Source organism: Mixophyes fleayi, chromosome 5 (genome assembly GCF_038048845.1).
Source record: "Mixophyes fleayi isolate aMixFle1 chromosome 5, aMixFle1.hap1, whole genome shotgun sequence".
NCBI lineage: Eukaryota > Metazoa > Chordata > Amphibia > Anura > Limnodynastidae > Mixophyes > Mixophyes fleayi.
Window position 1 is genome coordinate 120,654,354 of NC_134406.1, and position 22,637 is coordinate 120,676,990.

General features: G+C 41.4%; 1 protein-coding gene across 1 annotated transcript in view; it reads left to right on the top strand.

Annotated features, from left to right (window-relative positions):
• The window catches only part of ZNF830 (zinc finger protein 830), a 97,154-nt gene that overhangs the window by 69,657 nt on the left and 4,860 nt on the right, over positions 1-22,637 (top strand). The gene's annotated exons all lie outside the window — the stretch shown is intronic.

Below are 22,637 nucleotides of genomic sequence, written 5' to 3' on the forward strand. Positions count from 1 at the left end.
GACATGTAAAAATATTCACATGAACTGTTGCAAAATTATATGCAAATTATATTTATATATTATATATAAATGTTTTTTTTGAGTATGAGGGCAAATATATTATGTAATCAGCTAAAAAGCTCTAATACAATTAGCACATATGTAAACATACCTTAGTCACTCGACAAATCCGAGATCATTATGAGGTATGCAATAAAGGCAAGTTAAAGGAGATAATCCCTCAAATTTCCGATGATATGGCATGAAACAATTGGGGATTAAGAAAATGATCTTGCCCACAGCATTAATCTCTGATTTGATGTCCCTCTGAGTGGAATGGTCACAATTATCTCTGATGCCAAGTGTAGAAAGCTGCCAATAAGTAAGCATTTTGTTTTGAAGTCTTCAGTTGTGTTCAAACTGTTATGCAAGTTGAAATCTGTTTCCCATGAACAAAGAATAAAAAAATGTTCTTTTGTAGTTACTGTATCTGATGCCTTAATGTATTTCTGTGCGGTCTGCACTTAAAATTAAGAGAAACTTGCCACATTAAACAAACCTCTTTTTTTTATCTTAGACTGGGTGCACACTACAGTGTTTTCAGAGAATTTTCGGGCCATTCAAACAATAAATGACCGTTCGGCTCGATTTCACATTAGTGTGTACACTGAAATGATCATTGATTGTTGTTTCAATGTTCATCGTATTGTTTCATTTGATTTTTACACTGGACTAAAAATCTTGTTCAGTGATGGAATGATGCGTGTATGCACTTACGATCAGGATCTCCCTAAAGTTTAGAGTCATGATCTTTTCAGCAGATGGTTATGACAGATGGAGGACAGATCTGAAGGTAAACTTTTTAAAACATGTATAGTATGTACACATGAATTCAACAGAAATACCCCGGCGCTAAATGTAAAGTACGAAGACCAATATGTGGATAAGTGGAATTATATTGATATAAACCTACAACATGTAAAACAATACACAAGCATGCAATTGAAAATGTAAAAACACAAAACAAAAGGGAAAAAGTCTGCAGACAGAAAAACCAAAAATTTAAACATAATGAAGCGAAAAGTCGAAAAACTATAAAAAAAAAAAAAGGGGGAAGAAAAATATGCAAACAATATCAAACAAAAAGATGCATAAAATAAAAATTGGCCAATAAACCAGTTCTAAGCACATCAGATATGTGCACTCCAATGTCCTCCAAGCAAAAGTAGTAGTAATTATTGTACTATGCTCCACCCCAATTAGGGTTCCGATGGAAAGAGCAAAGTCGATGGAAGTAAAACTAACTGCCAAGGTGATGCGCTTTCCAGAGCAGCGCATGAAGAGTCAATAAATACAAGTAGGTGTCCATAAACTCCAGTAATCAGCTCTACACGTTGGTTACTCACTATATTCTGTCTGCAGACTTTTTCCCTTTTTGTTTTGTGTTTTTACATTTTCAATTGCATGCTTGCGTTTTGTTTTACATGTTGTAGGTTTACATCAATATAATTCCACTTATTTACATATTGGTCTTCGTACTTTACATTTAGCGCCGGGGTATTTCTGTTGTTTTTATTGTGGATATCTGGAGAGGACTACGGATCGCCTCCACATCTCCCCATTTGGCAGCTTATTTATATATATTTTTGGGTGAGCGCTGGTATACCATTTTACTCTTTTGTGTACACATGAATTGGCATGCTGAACGGGACTATTTCTTTCTTTTTTTAGTCGTTGGTAATTTCTTTACTCATGTGGCATCAGGATAAATTTTCTGTAGTGTGTACCCAGCATTAGTTGGCCTGTGGGGATGTTTTTGAGCCAACTTTTGTGGTGATTCATTTTAATGTATAACCTGGATTCCAATCGCCGTAGCATTTATTTGTAAATAGTGCTTAAATTTGAAAGTGAAGTTGTTGTGAAATAGAATGAAAGCTATCTAGAAGAAATGTGTTATGATCTTCTGAAAGTGTATTGTCCAAACCTAAAAATAATATTTTACTGCTCTGATAACCAGGTCATACAGAATATTTGTTTAGAGTGATTGGGTATCGCATGTCATGAATAAGTAATCAGCTTTTCAGAAAATGGGTGGTATCACGTAAATGTGAAGGTAGTGAAGTGGCCAAAGTTGGAGAAAAGAACATAAAAATAAGTGATGAATGTTTATCTCCTCTGAAATAATCTTTTAGATCCCTACTGTATTTCTTCTCCCTTTTTTGTTTTCTTTCTTTTTTTTTTTTTTTTTTATAACTTTTTATTAGAAACATCTTTTCCCATAGAATTCTTTCTTTTTTTTAAATGTATGATCTCTCCTTGATATTGCATTATTCTTCTGTTGTCTTTAAACATCAAGTGATCTTTAACTGTCTCTAAATGCAGTAGGGATCTAGATGAGTATTCCAGAGGAGATAAACACTCTTATTACAAGCCTTACATTAACTCTTCTGATACATTTTAAGTTTATTTATAGATTTTTTTATTTTTTTTTAATTGGGTTTAATTATATAAATTCAGTTAAAAATAAAACAATCCAAGAAACAGGTTCTCATAACAACATCTAGACATAATCCTTTATAAACTAACAAACCACACATTCATTGTTTACTACTAATTTTAAATCAAATAGTCCCTCTCTAGCAATGCATGACTACATTAAATTAGGAACAAGATCAAAACAGAGTCTAATAACAAAAACAAAAATATCCCTTTTTTTTTTTTTCTTTTTTTTTTTTTTTGCAAGAAGAAAACCATATCCGAATCATATAAGAAAAAGTTCAATAAATACTTACAATGTATTCCAGATGCTGTGTCTGGGTATGCCCAAAAGCGAAAGTAACCCAGACTTGGAAGTTCTAGAGCAGGAAAAAAGAAACTTGAGAAAAACCTCAAAATTCCAATAAAATCAAGAGGAATATTTTTTCTCTCATCTTACCAAGGCTCAAACTGATTTGTTAACAAAAAGACAAAAAATTGACCTGTCCAGTAAATCAAATCTATTTGAATTATTTGTTTTGTTTTTTGTTTGTTTTTTTTAAACTCTTTATTTTTGACAACAGTACAAATATAGTAACATAATTGGGAAACAGGAAAGGGAGGAGGAGAAAAAATTCCCAGAGTATACAATACGGTACATAATCTGAAAGTACAGGGAAGTTTATCCTTTGCTGCAATGTTAATTGTGCATTTTCTTTCCTTCATTTCCCTAGAGTCTTTTTTGTTGTTGTTTTTCTTATTTATTTTTTTGGGTTAAAATAGAAGGGGGTGGGGGGAAAGAGAAGGAGAAAGGGAAAGAAAAGGAGTGAAAAAAAGGAGGGGGAGAAAAGAGAAAAAAGAAGGGTTCAATGGGTTCCCCTAGGAGGGAGCGACCCGCGCAACCCACCTTCAGGGAGCAACGTGTCTCACAAGAGAAGCTAGTGAGTAGGTTGAGGAGAAAATTGGTGTCCACCTTCGTGATGGACTAGAGGTACGTTAATAACAGAGAAAGACCATTACTAAAGGGAGTGATGATACTGGGGATTAAAAGACCACAATGTGGAGGTGGGACAAGTTACTGAGTGGCAGGCATAGGGGACTGGTGAAAGGAGTACCAGGGATCCCAAATCTTATGGAAATTGGTGACTTTATCATGTAGGAGACTTGTGATATATTCCATTGAGGCTATGTACCATATTCGGGAGGATATGCTTTGGATGTTCGGTAGGCAGGGTGACCAATTCTTAGCTATTTGAAGGCGTGTTGCGGCACATATATTTTGTGCCAGCTTGTTGCTGAACTTATTGAGTGATTTGTCTTGAGAGCATAGTAGCATGACCAATGGGTCCGGGGAAACCACGACCTTCAAAATTTTAGAAATAAAGTCGGAAACCTGGGCCCATAGGTTGGATATGAGGGGGCATGTCCACCAAATGTGATAAAAAGATCCCACCCCACCACAGGACCTCCAGCAGAGGTCTGATGTACCTGGGTAAATTTTATGAAGTCTCGTGGGAACTAGGTACCATCTTGTGTAGACCTTAAATGTTTTTTCTTTGATCAACGTGTTAAGGGATATCTTGGAGATCCTGGTTCTGAGCTGGGACCATCCCTCCTGATCCAGAGTTTTGCCAATGTCGCGTTCCCAAGTGGTCTCGAACAATTCGATGGGACTGCTTTCTGGCTTTAGGTATACATGATATACCAGGGATATCAGTCCCTGGGCTCCAACTCGGTTGGTACAGCATCTCTCAAAGGGCGTGGGCTACGTAGTTTGGTCGATCTACAGATTGATTGTATAAAGCTTCTAATTTGGATGTAAGCAAAAAACAAGGACGGCGGGAGTTTAGACTTTTCTCTCAGATCCGAGAAGGATTGGGGGGCGTATGTCCCTAAAATATGGGTAAATTGAGTAATCCCCGCTTTTTGCCAGGGAGCTGCGTAAGATTTGGTGTTACCGGGAGGGAAATCTGGGTTGTGCCAGAGTGGCGTGAGAGGGGAGGGATACGAGGTGAGTTTCCATCTCTTGTGTAGTTTGTCCCATAGATCAAGTGTGAACTGTATGGTGGGGTGAGAGTAAACCGAGGCCGGTCTCTGACTGCGGGGAAGCCAAAGTAGGAAGCTGAGAGTGTGTTCTGGAGTGAGTGCATTTTCGAGGTCGACCCATCTCTTGAACCCCGGGGGCGTCTGCCAAGAGATAATATGGCTTAGGTTGACCGCGTGGTAGTATTGGTCAAAGAGCGGTAATCCACATCCTCCCGATTGTGAGTGTTTGGCTAGACAGGATCTTTTGAGTCTCGATTTATTCCCCTGCCAAATAAATATACTACAAATTAGTTGGAGATTCGCTAAATATGCCCCTGGGACTGGTATAGGTAGTGTCTGAAACAAATACAAAATTCGGGGTAAGACGTTCATTTTTATTACATTTATTCTACCAAACCAGGAGATGAACAGCGGATCCCATCTTGTGAGGTCTCCTTTAATGGAATTTAGAAGGGGGGTGTAATTAGCGTTAAACAGTTGACTGTATTCTTTGGTTATCTGGACCCCAAGATAGCGAACCGCTTTAGGTCGCCATTGGAATTTAAATGATGACTCTAAGATACATTTTACCGTGTCAGATGTTTGGAGCAAAAGAGCCTCTGATTTGGAGTTGTTTATTTTATAATCTGACAGGGAACCGTATATCTTTAGTTCCTCAAGTAAATTTGGGAGCGAAATTAGGGGGTTGGAAAGTGTCAGAAGGACATCGTCAGCGAATAGTGAGATTTTGAAGTGTCGGGGGCCGATCCGAATCCCAGAGATGTCTGGGTTTTGCCTTATGGCATCAGCTAGGGGTTCGATACATAGTGCGTACAGTAGGGGTGACAAAGGGCACCCTTGTCTTGTGCCGTTACCCAGGGAGAAGGTGGGGGACAGTAATCCATTCGTCAAGACTGACGAGGACGGGCGGTGGTATAGGGCCTGCATGGCCGACATGAATTCCCCCTTCAGACCAAATTGATTGAGGGTGCTGAACATAAATGGCCAGGAAAGCCTGTCGAATGCCTTTCTTACGGCATCAAGGGCTAGGACCACTGTGGGAATTTTGTGCTGATTGACATAGGTCATAATATCCATGGTGTGTCTAGTGTTGTCCAGGGCCTGTCTAGAGGGGATAAAGCCTACTTGGTCCGGGAATACCAGGGTCGACATGTAGTTGTTTAATCTGTTTGCCAGTACTTTAGCAAATAGTTTTACATCTGCGTTAATTAATGAGATGGGGCGATAATTAGAGCAACAGGACGTGTCTTTGTTTGGTTTGGGGATGACCACTATGGTAGAGCGGGTAGACTCTTCGTGAAATTTACCGCCGTGTAATATATTATTAAATAAGTGGGTCAGTTGGGGGACAAGCTCTTTAGAGAATGTTTTATAATAAAACATCATAAAGCCGTCGGGGCCAGGGGCTTTGGAGTTTTTTTGTGATTTCAGGGCCAAGGTAACTTCCTCACCAGTAATTTCCTGGTTTAAGGATGTGATCTGGTGATGGGACAGAGTGGGCAGTGAGCATTTGTCTAAGTATGATTTGATGGTCTGGGGAGGGGCTTCTGGGGTGTGCTGGCCTTTGTGCATATTATAAAGGTTTTCATAGTATTCATGAAAAGTGCCATTAATGATCCTGGGGTCGTAGGATATATTCCCCTTCTTGTTCCTAATAGAAGTGATTGTTTGGGATGCCCTTTTAGCTCTAATTCTGTTGGCCAAGAGTGTGTCAGCCTTATCCCCCTTCTCGTAGAAGTATTGGTTGAGCCACCGGAGTTGACGCTCAGTCTTCTCCGCCAATATAGCTTGAATTTCCCCTCTAACTTTTTGAAGCTGCTGCCCGAGAGAGCGGGAGTTAGATTGTTTGTGTTGTGATTCTAAAATTTTAAGTTGGGAGGATAGCTTATTGTATGTCTCATTGCGCTCTTTCTTCCTGTAGGAAGCGAACTGTATAATGTTTCCTCGGATTACTGCTTTGTGAGCTTCCCAAATTGTAGGGGTCGGAACTTCTGGGTTATTGTTGATGTCAAAATACCCTGTTATTGCTTCTGCTATTTGCTCTTTAAAGTGCAGGAGCTTAAGTAAAGTCTCGTTTAGTCTCCATGAAGTTCTGCCCCGGGAGTTCTGAAAAAGGTTGACCGAGAGGGAGAGTATAGAGTGGTCAGACCAAGTGTTAGAGATTGTGTCAGCTTTCTTTATATGTTGGAAAAGATTAGTACAGCTCATGAACATGTCTATTCGGGAGTAGGATTGATGGGGAAATGAATAGAATGTGTAGTCCCTAGAGGAGGGATAAAGTGCTCACCAAATGTCAAAAAGACCGGCCTCGGTTGTTTGCTTTAGCAAGTTTTTGGTATGCGAAGTTAGGGAAAAGGGACGTCTAGGTGTTGATCTGTCTATTGAAGGGGACATTACTGTGTTAAAGTCACCCCCCAGGAGGACCAAACCTTTACCTGAGCGGTGTAATTCTGTGAAAAAGTGTGTAAAAAAAGCTGCCTGACCTGTGTTAGGAGCATAGATGTTAGCAAGGGTGATGTCTAGATGCCCAATCCTTCCCGTTAAGATCAAAAATCTTCCCTCAGGGTTGTCCTTGATCTCTGACTTAACGACGGGAACAGAGTTGCGGAGTAAAATGGCCACTCCGTTTTTCTTTGTAGTATGGAGATGAGTAGTAAGCCGTGGAGTGTCTTCTAAAGGACAAGGAGGGGTGGCCGCCGGCCTTGAAGTGGGTCTCCTGTAGGAAAATAATATCACCTTTCAGTTTATGCATAGTGTGGTGCAGCATAGAACGTTTTTGTGGATTATTCAGCCCTTTTACATTAAGAGAGAGGGTTGTGAAAGACATAACTGTTTTGGGGGAAATGTACTCAGCAGATGGAGGGGAAAGGTGGAACACCAAGGAGAAAACAGGGCAGAGTATGCGCAAGGAAAGAAGGGCGCAGGAAAGAAAGAAAAGTAAATAGAAGAAGATGATGAGGTTTTAGGGTGGGAGAGGGTAAGGGGAGTGGACTCAGGCCTCACAGGCAGAGGAGGAGTCACAGGTGAAGTGCCTGAATACCAAAATAAACTAAAGATAGGTAGAATGAACCTATAAAATGTCACAAATTAAGGCACTAGGTGCGGGAGTGCATTAAGGTTTCGTATATCCAAATGTAAATTTAGAACTAGAAATGTATAATTCCCAATATGTGTGGGTGCGTGGCCTGGGGAGTAAAAGGAGTGTCCCCCGTCTGTCTTGCAAATTATCCAAGTATAATAGATTATTGGTGAGACGGCCAACCAGAACGGAATAAGACTGCAGAGCAGCAAAAGTTATCTTAACAAGAACAAACCTGAGTGAACGAATGCAAACAATACAAAGGAAGAGAAAACGTAATGTGCAAGACAAAACAGAAGATAACGTTATATGAGTTTAGAGATAAGATTAGGCATTAACATCCTCTTTAGTGAGGAATTCGGAGAGTTAAATCAAGGAGGTTGTTGGCTAGATGAGGTTTGCGGGTCCCCTTCAGAGGGTCTGTCAAAGCGAGAAAGATTAAGTCTGTGAATCAGGTCTTTCCCTTCGTTGGGCGGATCGTTACTTGATGACCTTCAACTATCAGTCGGAAAGGGAATCCCCAACGATACTTGTAGCCTTTCTCTTTGAGGGTACGTGTCACATACCTAAGGTCACGACGTTTAGCAATTGTTGATGGGGCAAGATCTTGGAACACTTGAATGCGGTTACCGTCAAAGAGTATGTAGGGAGAGTTCCTGGCTGCACTGGAAATAATGTCCTTCGTCTTGAAGGAAAGGAGGCGTAGGATCACATCACGAGGGGGGTCAGAGTCCTTCGGACGTGGTCTCAGAGCTCTGTGGACCCGTTCTATCTGTATTGGTTGATTGGAAAGCATAGGGTCTAAAGTGGAAAAGAGCTTGCATACGTAATCTTCAAGGTCCTTGGGTTCGATTTTTTTTTTTTTTCAGGGACATTACGCAGTCGTAGGTTATTGCGGCGTTCCCTGTTTTCCATATCTTCCAGTTTGTCTCTAAATAAATCGTTTTCTTTCAATAGGAAGTCCAAGTCCTGTGAAGCGTCTTTCTGGAATTTGAGTGAGGACTCCATCTTGTTTTCTAGAGCTGATATTCTTTTAGCAATTATGACCATTTCCGTTTTGAGGTCTCCTATTGCTTTTATGTAGATCTACCGAAAAGGCGTTGGTGCGGTCAACAATTGGGTTCCTCAGCTCCGCAAATTCGGCTTTGGTTAATGGGTTTGATGTGCCTGATGAGTCTCCATCATTGTGGGGCTCTTGAGGGGAAGAGGGAAAAGAAGAGGATGTGCCTGGTTTGTCTTGACGAGAAAAATGCTGCGTAATTTCGCCGGCCGTGCCCCGGTGACCTCTACCTGCGGGTCTATTCATGTTGAAGATTATATCTCTGGAGGGCCGTTCGTCTCAATAATGAGAGTATAACAGACAGGTGGAGGACAAGTCCAATTGGGTTAGGTGGACATTAGCTGCGTTAAGCTGTTAGAATAATAGGAAAGAGAGATCCAGATCCAGATTGCTGGCCTCTGCTTTTTGGGGGAAATCTTCTCTCTGATGGCGTGCAGCTTTGAGTGAGCCTGGGGTGAGATTCTGTGGGCTTGTTGAAATGCAGGATCAGGATTCGTTTTCAGGTGTTTCTCCGTGTTCCAGAGACTGGCTAAACGCTGCGCTGTTAGCTCTTTCAGGAGTACACAGTGGCCCCAGGGGATGTAGCGGAAGGTTATAGTCTAGGATGACAGATGGACAGTCTGCTCAGGGAGATCGTGGTAAGGCACAATGGATTGGCCGCTCTTTAGATCTGCGTCTCCAGGGAGCTAATGCAGCAGGTGCCTTGCACCCTTTTTTTTTTTTTTTTTTCTTTATTTTATTTTTGCTGCAGCCGGTCTTCAGGCCTCAAGTAGCGCCAGTCTTCTATCGGGCGCCGCCCGCTGCAGCCAGCAAAAGTCCCGATGCAGGGAGAGCCCAGGGAGAGAAGAGGGCTTAGGGTAAAGCTGTCGGAAGGGTCAGGCAGGGAAAACCGCTCCAGCGGGATGACAACGTCCGGCGGGGCCCGGAAATCGAGACCGCGGCTTTTCAGCCTTTGCTAGGCCCCAGGAGATCTGGGCAAGCTAGACAGCTGTGGGACACCCCCAAGCAGAGTTGGGTCGTAGCGGAAGGTACCCACTACGGAGGATAATATATTTGGTGCCAAATAAGTCACTGGGCAGTAACGGGGAGTATTTTAGGGACGAGTGTTCCACGGAGCTCTTCCTAAGCGTGACCGACCTAGATGGTTGCCACGCCCCGTGTTTTACCTCTTTTAACCAAGGTTCCCGGTGACAGAGCGATGCGATGGCAGGCCTTGTGGATCAGTGATTTGGTGCGCCTCGTTCTCTAGGGCTTTTGTTGCAGATATAATAAGGCAACTCACGGCTGGGTACCTCTTTCTCCGGCATATAGGCTCCCGCCGCCAACCGGAAGTTGGTCTCCGAAAACCGGAAGTCGGATCTTTCAGCCGTCTAAGTAAAATAATAGCCGTGGCTGCAGAGGCACGGCCAAGCCGCAAATCGCGGTAAAACCGCTGAGGCGTCCAGGGACTTTTTTTTTTTTCTTTAACCCCCCAGGTAGGGTTCAGTTACCTCTTAATGCTGCCGAGTATCAACAGCACGATACGGGCGCGAGGCAGTGCGGCCCCGGGAGGCAATCTGTCTGGCCAAACGCAAATGGGGGAACCTGGTCTGGAACCTACATTAAGTTGGTCCAGGGAGCCAAATTCACTCCTGGAGGGCTCAGCTTCAGGTAAAGCGCAGATTTATGTGGTTTTCTGCAGTGTATGGACCCCAAATAGCTCTTTAATAGGGGATATGGAACGGAGCTCACAGAAACTCCAACTTTCCAAGATGGCGTCCAGGCCACTCCCCTGGTTTTTTTTTTATAATTGATATATACGTAATCTGTCGCAAAATATCTCTCTCATCAAAACATCTGAGTTATTACATTCAATGTTTAGCATCAGGATGGAATATATTCTCTAAACTTGGATTTAATGCAATTTAAACATAGCAAAATTTACTTCAATCTGTAATTTCCCTAATTGCTTGCTGTTGCATTATTCAGATACTTACCCTATCTTTTTAAGGCACAGGATACACAGGGTGAAAAAGTAACGACCCTCTCCTGTACATTCAGGCTAAAATGATGTGTGGGTCACTCTAAAATGAAAAGACTTAATTAGTATGGGACTTCATTTATAAAAGTTACAAAATAAATTTCCTCCAACATGGTATAATGCCTCAGAAATCAATACATTTCCAATACAAAAATCAATACATTTGCAATGATATACAAGGGCACACTGCACCACTAATTTTAAATAGATTTCTAAAATAAGTTATTTTTAAGTGATCCACCTACATATATCAATAACTGTAATGATTCCCATTTACAAAAAAGTAAATTTTATAATAATCTGGTTTACCCCATACAATTCAGGGATGCATACATTGAATATTTTGAGTCCTCTTTGGAACAACTGAAAGAACTGTGATAAAGAACAAACAAACAAATATATTCACTATCGAAATAAAAAGCCTTTCACAAACTGTTGTGACAATTCTATAATTATAAAAGCTGTAGATAAAGGAGGTAGTGTGGTCATTCAAAACATAGATGATTATCTTACAGAGGCCAATCGACAACTCAGATAAAATATTTTATAACATTTTACAGTCAGACCCCACCCCCAAATATCAAACTGAGCTTTTGAATTTCTTAACTACTAATGAGACAAGGGTCATTTCCATAGAATAATTACAATCTGTACCCTTTCTGTGCCCTATTATTTCTGTTGATGTGTTCCTTACCCTCCATCTTTCTTTTTATGTTGATTAATTTTCTCCAACCTTTGGCCACTTCATTACCTTAATATTTATGTGATACTACCCATTTTCTAAGTTTTTTTTGTTCAATTTATACATTCATTACGTGTGCTACCCAATCACTCTACACCAATATTTTGCATAACATGATGTGACAAAACAAGTTTGAAAACACCTTAACCAGCCTGTCCCATGTTTCTCACAAAATGCGGTTTATATCATGTACTTTTTATAGCCCTTGCTTTTGTTCCCCAGCTCAAGAGAGTACAACTGCAGTGTCAAACTACATGTGAATAAGGGGACATGACACGAAAGTCAGATAGTTGGAATGGTCTTGATCTTTACTTGAGTGACAGCTACCCCCAGATAGGTGCGGAGTCTAGCGGAGGAGAGGTATTCACCAGGGATTCCCACAAGGGCGTATGGTCTTAGCTGCTCTCAACTGCAGGGTGCAGTCCTCTAGGGGGTGCAGAGCAGATAATACAGAGAACCACAAAGTAACTGTAAGGCAGAATGAAATGTAGCCTCAGGTGTTTGGAATTGCAGAACAGGATGGGTGCTGTGCGATGATCAGCAGTATAGCTATGAATCACGATAATAGGATAGGCTGAGAGGGAAGTACAGTAACGGGTCTAAACAGCGGAATAAGCTGAACAGGTAATGCTTTGAAGCGGTGAACTGCAGAGAGCAAAAGCACTGAGATCCACACAGGTATTATAACTGGAACAGGACTGATGCTGCAGCCAATGAACGAATGACCTAACTTGCGAAGACAGGAACAAAGGTAAGTGAGACCACGGATGGGAGTCAGAGGAGATACTTCCTATCAGGTAGAAGACCTGATGAACTGACACACATAGAAAGGAAGAGGACCCTTAAAAAGGGAACTGGCTGGTGATCCTCCCATCACGTGGAGCAGAGGTTTAAAAGGTTCCCTGGGTTGCACATGTGCAGAATTATTAGTACCCATGGTCTTCCACAAGACTTCCTAAGACATTCTGTCTGCGAAACCTCAGGGGAGCTTCTGTGGAATAGCAGCTTATCTCCACTCCCCCTCCAACCCCCTGATGCAGCACCCACCAATGTTTAAAGAGGAACAGAGCCAGGTGTTTGTCTAGTGAGGGGAAAACACTGTGTACATTTGACCCTAGATATAAGGAGCCACTCCAGGTTGGGGAGATGATCATTCTGTGATTTGACTCCTGGAAGGTGCAAGGTCTGGTGTTTAGTTGCAGTTCTCTACCAGAGACTACATATGCAGCTGAGAGAGATCCATGGGCTTCGGATTCTGCAATTCAGGACATCCAGGTGACCTTAACTCCTTAAGCTAGTGGTGTAAGCACAGATAGTGTGGTGAACTTGCCCGGCATTTATTTGCTGTGTGTGTGTGTGTGTGTGTGTGTGTATATAATCTGATGATTTAATATTTTATTACCGTATTTTTCGCTCCATAAGATGCACTTTTTTCCCCCAAAAAAGTGGGGGAAAAAGTGTGTGCGTCTTTTGGAGCGAATACTAAAAAAAAAGCCTGGTACAGATCCTTAATACCTGGTTGCCGTGGGGATGCTCCAGCGTCCTGCCGCCGGGCGGATGTCTCCATTCTGCAGTGGTGTGCGCATGCTGGTGACGTGGTGCCGCTGAACGAGCAGTTGTGAAGTAAGGTGCAATGTGACTTAGCCTGTGTGGAAGCTTATCCCCAGTCCAATAAGCAATATGCTTGTATCCTCGGCTGTCACAGTCAGTTGCCTTTTGCGGAGAAGCGCCAAGAAGAGCTCTCCAATATTCAACAAAATAATTTCAACAGCTATATACACAACCATCGCCAGCGTGCAGCTCCGAAAATACGTGTTTTCCGTTCTGTTCTAAAACGAGCGCGTTGGATTACCCGCATACTAATACCTTCTGACCCGCCTCAGTATTCCTACCTATCTGCCTCTACACCAGAGCTGACATCGGAGCTGATCCGTGTATTTACTACATTGGACTTTGAATTTACAGGAGATATCGGGAGCTGATCACCTCTCCGTAATTGTAAGTGTACAGACTTTCTTCCACCACTGTGAATTTACATACTCTGCACTGTCTGCTGAAACGGACAGTAATTAACATTGCACTCATTCATTGTGGAATATTATATTACTATTTGGATCTATCTCAGGATTTACAATTTAGGGTCTACAATGGGTGGAGGACTTTCTTACCCTTTTCTATAACCCAGATGTTTGCATCAGTCATTGATATAGTGGATTATTGTGAAATTACCTGTGATTGTATAAACTGCATTGTTAAAATTGTGATTTTATGTCCCCACTGTATTTACTTTGTTGAACTCTTTTGAATTTGGTATACTGTTCTGGCCAGAACTACCTACTTTTACTGATTTCAATAAATATTCATAATATATTTCACAGCGCCGAGGTATTTTCCACTTATTCATTCAAACACATGGACCTCATAGCCATATTAGCAGTGCCATTTGGTTTAGAATATTTGATATTTGGTTCAGAATATTTTTTTCCCTGTTTTCCTCCTCTAAAAACTAGGTGTGTCTTATAGAGCGAAAAATACGGTACATTAAATGTGTTGTTTTACTTTCTAACTGCTGTGACTATACGAACCTTAGAAGGTACTGAGGTCGGATTCCCTGGCATAGTAAGGCACCCCTGGGTGGCTAATCAGCATGTAATGAGTATAATTGGGACAGAGAACCCGGTATCTTCACACATGAATATCAAAGCAGTCAAATAATTTTAGATTTGAATCATACACTTTTGTAAGGTAACAATACATTTCTTCTGGCATTGATAGCTTTCATTCTATTTCGCACAAATGTCACTTTCAATCTTAAGCACTATTTACAAATACATGGGACGGCGATGGGGACCAGGTTCGCCCTGAGCTTTAACCTTCTCTAAAAGTTTAAAAAAAGCCTTTGTTTGGGAGGGTGAATTTGCAGCGAACTTGGTCCTATACACCATAGAGATATAGATAGATAGAGATATATGTATGTATATATTGATGTATATGCATATATAGATGTGTGTGTGTGTGTGTGTGTATGTATGTATGTATGTGTGTGTATGTATGTATATATATATATATATATGTATATATGTATATATATATATATATATATATATATGTATATATATATATATATATGTATATATATATATATATATATATATATATGTGTGTATATATATATATATATATATATATATATATGTGTGTATATATATATGTGTGTATATATATATATATATATATATATATATATATATATATATATATATATATATATATATATATATATATATTGTCATTTGGATGGGCGACTCAATTATAGGCATTCATCAATCACAATGCCTAGAATTTGACTTTCACAGGCACTTTTGACCCTCTTTCAATTAATTTTCTGGATATCACCCTTCAAATTATAGATGACAAAATTCATACCTTTATTTATCAGAAAGATGAAGGTGTGAATGTCTTCATCTACTTTAAAAGTAATCATCACAAATGTTTTCTCAGAAACATCCCCACGCTTTCCACGAGTAATATTGGTGCTCTTGAGCCTGCTATTTTGTTCTCTTCTCTCGAATCTCCCCTCTATTCACCCTGGCCTGCCCCAACCATGCGGCACTCCCTCACCACTGCTCTTGATGCTGCCACCCCCAGCTCTTCTGACCACCTTTGCCGCTCTAAACCCCAACCTCGGGACTACAAAATTACATGATTCCTTCAAAAAGGCACCCGTACCACTGGAGGAAATCTCGCTCCCTGGCAACTTTCCTTCACTTCAAGTTCATCCTCTCATCCTACAGTTCTGCCCTCTCACTTGCTAAACATTCTTTCTTCAAGTCTCTTATCTCTTCTCAGTCCTCCTTTAATCCCTGTTGCCTTTTTGCCACTTTCAACACACTCCTTTGCCCCCTTCCTCTTTCCCTCCTGTCCTCCCTTACTGCAACTGCCTTTTCACTTCAAAAATCGAGGCCATCAAACACGAAATATCCTCATTTCATCACTCTTCTGCCTCCTCTTCCTTCAGCCACTAACTCGTAATTCCGACCCACTACAGGCAACAGTCTATTCTTATCTTCTCCCCATCATACTGTTCCCTGGATCCCATCTTCGCTCGCCTCCTTCACTCCCTCTTTCCCCACTGCATGCTCACCTGTTCAGTCTGTCCCTCTCCGCTGGCATCTTCCCCTCATTTAAACATTTGCTTATTTCACCCTTTCTTAAAAACCCAACATTGACCCCACCTAACGGACTACTGCCCAAATTATTTTCTCCCCTTTGCATCCAAAATACTATAGTAGCTTGTCTATAACCGTCTCATCGGCTACTTCCTCTGACAACTTCCTCTTTGATTCAATCAGGCTTCTGCCCCCTCCACTCTACTGAAACTGTCCTGACCAAAGTCACCAATGTACTTATCTCGATTACATTCAGGGGACACTACCTGCTTTTCCTCCTGGATCTCTCTGCGACCTTTGGCACCGTGGATTACTCTCTCCTGCTGCATACCCTTCACACCATTGGCCTCTCTGACACCGTCCTTTCATGGTTCACATCATACATTGCCAACTGTCCTTCTTTGTTTCCACCTCTGGTTCCTTCCTGCAGGAGTCTCACAGGGTTCTGTCCTTGGACCTCTGCTCTTTTCTCTGTGCACCATCTCCCTGGGTGAACTCATCAGTTTATCCTGCATTATCACCTCTATGTCGATGACACTCCAGTTTACTTCTCATCTCCAGGAGTTGTCTCTCCTCCTTTATGTCCTTTCGCTTTCTCAAACTTAACAGTGCAAAAACTGAGCTCATTGTCTTCCCTCCATCAAGAGTCTCCTCCCCTCCCATCCCCTCTCACTATTGACAACATCAGTATCTCCTCTGTTTACCAACTCCGCTACCTAGGTGTCATTCTTGACTCCTCCCTTTCCTTTGCCCTGCACATTCAATAGTTTTCCCAATCTTGTCTCTTCCAGCTCCACAACATTGCAGGTATCTGACCCTTCCTCTCCCAGGATGCCACCAAAATTCTTATCCATTTATTGATCATTTCTCATCTTGACTACTTTAACCTTCTCCTTACTGGCCTCCCCTGCTCCCATCTCACCTCTCTTCGATCTATACTTAATGCTACTGCTAGACTTTTTTCTTCCTGTCTCGCTGCTCCATATCTGCCTCTGCTCTCTTCCAAACCTTGCACTGGCTCCCCTTCCCCTACTGAATCTTCTTCAGGCTCCTCACCTTTACATACAAGGCCTTCTCAAACTTCACTGCCCCATACATCTCCATACATACTCCCCTGCTGCCCGCTGATGAGCTAGTTACTGTCACCTCTGGTAATCAAATTTCACTAAAGTGCACTGTAAAGCGCTTTGGAATTTGCTGGCGCTATATAAATAAATGATGATGATCTCACTCCTGAATCCAATATTTTTCATGTACTGCCCCCCTCCACTGGAACAATTTTTCTGTCCCCCCTCTACTGGATTCTCACATCTTTCTGTCAGACTATCCCCAAGTCTGTGCAGCTTCAAACCCACCTATATACACCCCCTGATGAAATCTGCTGTTCCAGATGAAAGCCGTTCGGGCACGTCCCCCTTGACGTCACACAGGAAGTTCCGGGTTTGCGTTCCACTGTGGAACGCACGCCGTACCATCATCTGCTCATTGACATCTTCATCTGAATAGCCGGTTCCCGTATTGCTGCTTGCAGATATCCAGTCAATTGTCATCCACATCTCTCCAAGGGCCCCATCGCTAGCTACCGATAAGTACACGTTTCTCTCCAGAGCTATGACCTTTAGCTCAATCGCCTTACGGGGACATAAGGTACCAAAGTCTTCTCCTTATTTTTGATTTCCTGTTGAAATTAGGATTCCTTTACATCAATATACGGAGAGCATTGGAAGCTGATTTTATGGACATTTTGTTATCTTATTTGTGGTATTATAGACATTCTGATCTTATGATTTTATTGTAGTTTAATCAATTTATTTTTAGTATAATCTCAGAGGTTGAATTTTAATCATTTCCTCATTAATGCACAGTAAATAAGTTGTACTCATTTTCTTATTTTTATTGCATTTTTTTTATTTACCAATTGGTCTTAGGCTGATTATGTTCAGAGAACAGGAATAAATATATACCTTTTTACCCAGTGGGTTCTCAACCTGCAAGATTTGTTTCCATTTAGATATTATTCGATCAACCTCATGATATACAATAGGCTTTATGCATCAATAGAGTTTATAGTATAGTGATATATTACACCTAATACTTAGTGTTAACCATTAGATTATCATTATAAGCAATTGAGCGCATTATATTTAGATTGTGTATTCTTAAAAGCCTGCCAGTTCTCCATTTCACCACTTCACAATGTAGTTTACCTCAACCTCTCTCATCCTCCATCTTTCCCACTTGTACTTCTTGCCCTCAGATCCCCTTTTACTTGCTTACCCCCATTTGTCAACTGTTTGTCTGCCCTTCCTTTAGGTTGTAAGCTCTAGTGAGCAAGGCCCTACTTTTGCTCATCAGCTATTATCTTTGCACCTCGTTCAGTGGCTCTAATCCTGTTGCCACGGCCACACTTTTGGGCACAGGTTTTCACTGAATATACCCTTGCAGCCCATACCCATCCAGCTTTTCAGTAGCTGTGTTGAATTAGTGTTATTTGTTTTGTACTGTTATACATTGTACTGTCATGTTGTTTGGCCTCTGTACGGTGCTGCAGATCACATGTGGTGCACTATAAATAAGGGTTAATAGTCATAATCTCCTCAGGCCAAATAAGGATACACAGGAATTGTTCATTTGATAATTTATTATCATTAATATCTGACAAAGCCACTAATCTAGTTAACTCGCTTAAGGAAAAAGATTATCCCTTGGACTTTATTATACAGGTTCTTCCAAAAAGCCCTGAACTTGGATAAAGAAATAATATTTTCTCTTAATAACACTAAAAAAAGTAGCAACACTTTTTGGCAATTCGCTTGTCTTTTTCCCAAGATATGACTGCTCAAATCAATATAATAAAACAAAATCCTCAAATTTTATCTCCTTTTATCATTTTTTTTTTTATTATTTTTAAATTTACAGCACCAAAAAAATGTATGCCCATAAAAAGAGGTTTAAAATGAGACCTTCCCCAACTTTCTATCTCAAACAGGTGAGCTACAAATACAATTTAAAAAAAACATTAAAAGCAAATTTTTCGTTAAAGTGCAATTTTAGTGCACATATCGGCCTAAGATTTGGAGGTTTTCTTTAGACCCATGACAACATTATTATACTAAATTTAATTGAAATTAGAAAATGTAAGGTAGAATTTTTTTCTAGAATTGTGGAATGATCCATTAGTTATAAGGATTAACCAATAACATATGTGGGAGGAATAAAGCCTAATCATAACTGCATTGTAAATACTCTGTATCAAATGAATCTATTATTTGTTTTTTCTCTCTAAGTTCACTGCAAATAACTTCAAAGCAGAACCCCACTTTCAAATGACCTGTGTGTATTCTGAGGCTCTGCACAACCCTGTGCTATTAGAGGACAGTTGTTGCCCTTAGGGAGTGAGCTTTAAAGACCACATGGGGTGAACTGTATCCTTGCATAAGCATTGGTTTCTGGCACCTAGAGAAACTTAAGGGAGCCATTCACAGCTTGTGGCCTTACACAAGGATGATGGCTTGCTGTATCTTATATAAACAAATTCCGTTTCCAAATTGCAACTTTCAGTTAATCATAAATAGCATGATAAAGGGCATCCTCTATGTCAAATAAAGCTGTCTGTCAGGCACAGAAGGTGAGGAAATCTGTTCCAACTCAGCTTATACACTGGACCTATGCTGGACATGACCGAAACTTGTAAATTTATATTGGATTTATTAATAATAAATATTGGGTCTGTGTGACACTACACAAAAAAATTAGGTCACATATTAGGATTGGGTATTAAATCAGAGGAGATGCAAAATTGTGCATTGTAAACTGTCGCAGGCCCCCGCTGGAGGCCGCAACCCCCTGGGGTGAGGAAAGGTGTAAGTGTTTTTGAAAAGCTGAGACCAGTTACAAGAAATTGTCAGTCTTTTGGGAAATGAATCATCCTGTTATGTCATCTTAATTGTTTTTATAACCTGTAAGCATTGTACTTTTTTTGTATATTAAATCTAAAAGTTGAGTGCTGACCTTATTGCTCCAAACGAATTCACTGCCTGTTTAGAAGAGAGATTGCTTGGCTGTGTTAACCCTTTAGCTACCAGAGTGCAGACGGTGTGCAGTTTGGTAATTAAGTCATAGGTTTGCTACGGGCCTTATACGTAGCTGGTGGCTGTTGCGAAGAGGTGTGAAAACATGTGTCTGTGTTGGGAAGGGGACCAACTAAGTCTGTAGCCTAAGAGAGGTGAGTGTGCGAGATTCAGACTGAGCCTGAGAGGTGAGTGTGCGAGATTCAGACTGGAATCCTGTGTGTTCCCTTATTGTAAGCTTCCAAGTCATGAGTGCGCAGTGTGCAGTTTGTGTCAGATAAAGGTGGTCAGGTGTGGTTTCCTGACAAATTAGAGGTGATATATTGTTTGACTGTGATTATATGATAAGATGTTAGTTCAGGGAGTGGCTAGAGACTGCTATCCCTGACACGGAGTTATAATGTTTAGTGTTTGTTTTTTATTATAGAATAAGAATTTTATTTCTTAAGGATAATAACTAACCATTCTTTCCACCGGTTGACTTGTTACAATGGATATTATTTTCATTGAACTATAGAGAGTAGACTTACTTTAAAAAAAAGTTTTCCGGGGCATGGCCTGGCATCAGCAGAGAGTGGACACCAGGATTAAGTGATAGCATACTGAATCCCGCCACCCCAGCCCTGTGGGCTCATCTTGCCTCTAGTAACAGACCATTGCTATGATCCCCCATACTACTCCCTCACTACTGACTTTCCGCACTGTCTTCTCCACCAGACAGACTTTATCCTGCTGCCCGTTGCTGGATATGACCAACACATTGGACTCCACACTTGCGACTTCTGTCTTCGACCCCGCAAGTGACTGTTCCATTATACCGTAGACATTGCCACTCGCCTTCTCCCACTGCTCTCGCTGGCACTGCCCATCCTCAGATCAGGTGTCCCTGTCCTGATATGCGAGTGAGCGCACATCACCTTAAGAGCAGGTTGGATACAGGCCGTCCCAATGCCTGGCCCCAAGCGTTACCTGTCCTGTGACGGAGTTCCCTGCCTGTTCTCAGGAGCAGCTCCACTGCGCGACGGTCACTGCAAAGGCTACTTCTGCTGCTATCAATCTGTCTTCACAGTGCTCTGTCTGGGGCTGCTTGAATCTGCACCCAATTCGTTAATCAGCTCTCGGTTCACCAAGCACTGACCCAGAAGGGTCCCTACACAGCTCTTGCATACATACAGAGGCTGTTGGTCTGCATGATTATGAAAAAAAAGGAAAAATTGTATGAGGTGGGAAGTGGACACACATCGAGTGAGCTCTCCTGCATCTGACCTTGTACTCAGTCCCTTCCTACATTCTGCCGAATGGAACCTAAGCTTCTCAAAGAGGCCACCTATGTCTGGACCTGCTCTCTACCTATCTGAAGTTCCAGAACCAACACTCGTTTGGTAGCCCCTTACAGAGCCCAGCTCTGCTGTCTAGCCATTGGCCGCTTACAGTTGTGACAGGATGGACCGCCTATGCCACCCTGTCTGTTGTGTTGTTGGGAACTGATTGCCTTGCCTTGCCACCAACCTCTTTTCTTTATCCCAAATGCGCCCTCTAACCGCAGTAAGAGGGGCTTTTGCTGCTGTCACCACTGGACTCCTTTTGCGGCGTGCAGAACCGCGTCATTCTGGGTAACTCGCTGCTAGTGTATCTCCTTGCTGGTACACCTGGGCTGTTACCCCTGACCTCTTACCTTCAGATCAGGGTTGCTGTGAATGGTTCCCCCTGGCCTATCACACTGACCAGAGCTGCAGGTAATGGGCAAAACATTGGTACTGGAATACTGGGTCCCAATCTCAGAACAGCCGCATAACTCATTAGATTTGGTCTAATCTGTAGGTCACAAGAATTATAGCCGGAAAATAGGTGTCAAAGCGGGTTCCCTAAGCAGTGATGTTTGCTGGCTCAGAACAGTTAAACGCCAGTTTTGAGGTACTAGTGATCTCTTCAGGAGTTACAAATGAAATGATGCTACATGGTTAAACAGTGTACCTTTTTATAGTTTTGCAGCCCTAACTTGGCAGAAGGTAAGCCAGCCCCTGTCTTAACTGGCACCTCAATGTATGATAAATCATATTCAATAATTACCATTAGGATGTAATATATCTTTTAACTCTGGAGCTAATGCAATTTAAGCTTTAACAAGATTTACTTCAATCTCTAGATTTCCTGAAACTGGGTGTTAAGTTTCCTATTTTGCTTGCTTTCTCTCTTAGAGAGATAGCAAGGCTAATTTCCCCCTCCCTGTCTTTCAGGCTAAACAGACATGTTGGCCACTATGATAAAAAAAAAAAAGATCTAATTAATATGCGATTACCTGACTTCAGATATTTATAGAAAACACATTTCCTCCCCCGGCATATGCCTTTTGCCTAAGAAATCAGTTCATTGCTAATACAGATATATAACACAGTATCAAAATCAGTACATTTGCAATGAGATAAATTGGCACTGTGCTAATAATTTTAATATATTTATAAAAGTTACTTACAAGCAAACTAGCCACACAGGTTTCTTACTCTTGGGCACTTCCCTGCCCTATTATTTTTTTTCACAGGAATGTTTTACTACTGGGTCTCATTGTCTTTTAAGACCAGATTTTCAGTGGTGTAGATTTTGTAGCTACTAGTGCACATCTATCCAGAGCTCTGTCCTGACAGCAAGTTTGTTTTCATCTCTTCTGCCACCTACTCATACTCTATCTTCAATGTACAAGACATCAGCTAGACACACAAAACCTGTGTGGCTGAAAAATCCTATAATTTCCCTCGACCAGACAAACTCCCTGCCCAGACTCAGATATGGAAGAGAACCAAGCTACCATAAAAGACATTATCGAACTGCACACCCTTCTTATGCATCTCAAAAACTCCCACAAGTTTAGTTTTTTATCCCCTATTTGGAAGCACCCACTATTTCCTCCAGGCCACACAGATATTGGCTGCCGTGCCATAGAAAGCTAGGAACTTTGACAGGTTTGTCCATATTCTGGTGGAGTTCAACCCCACCTCCTTT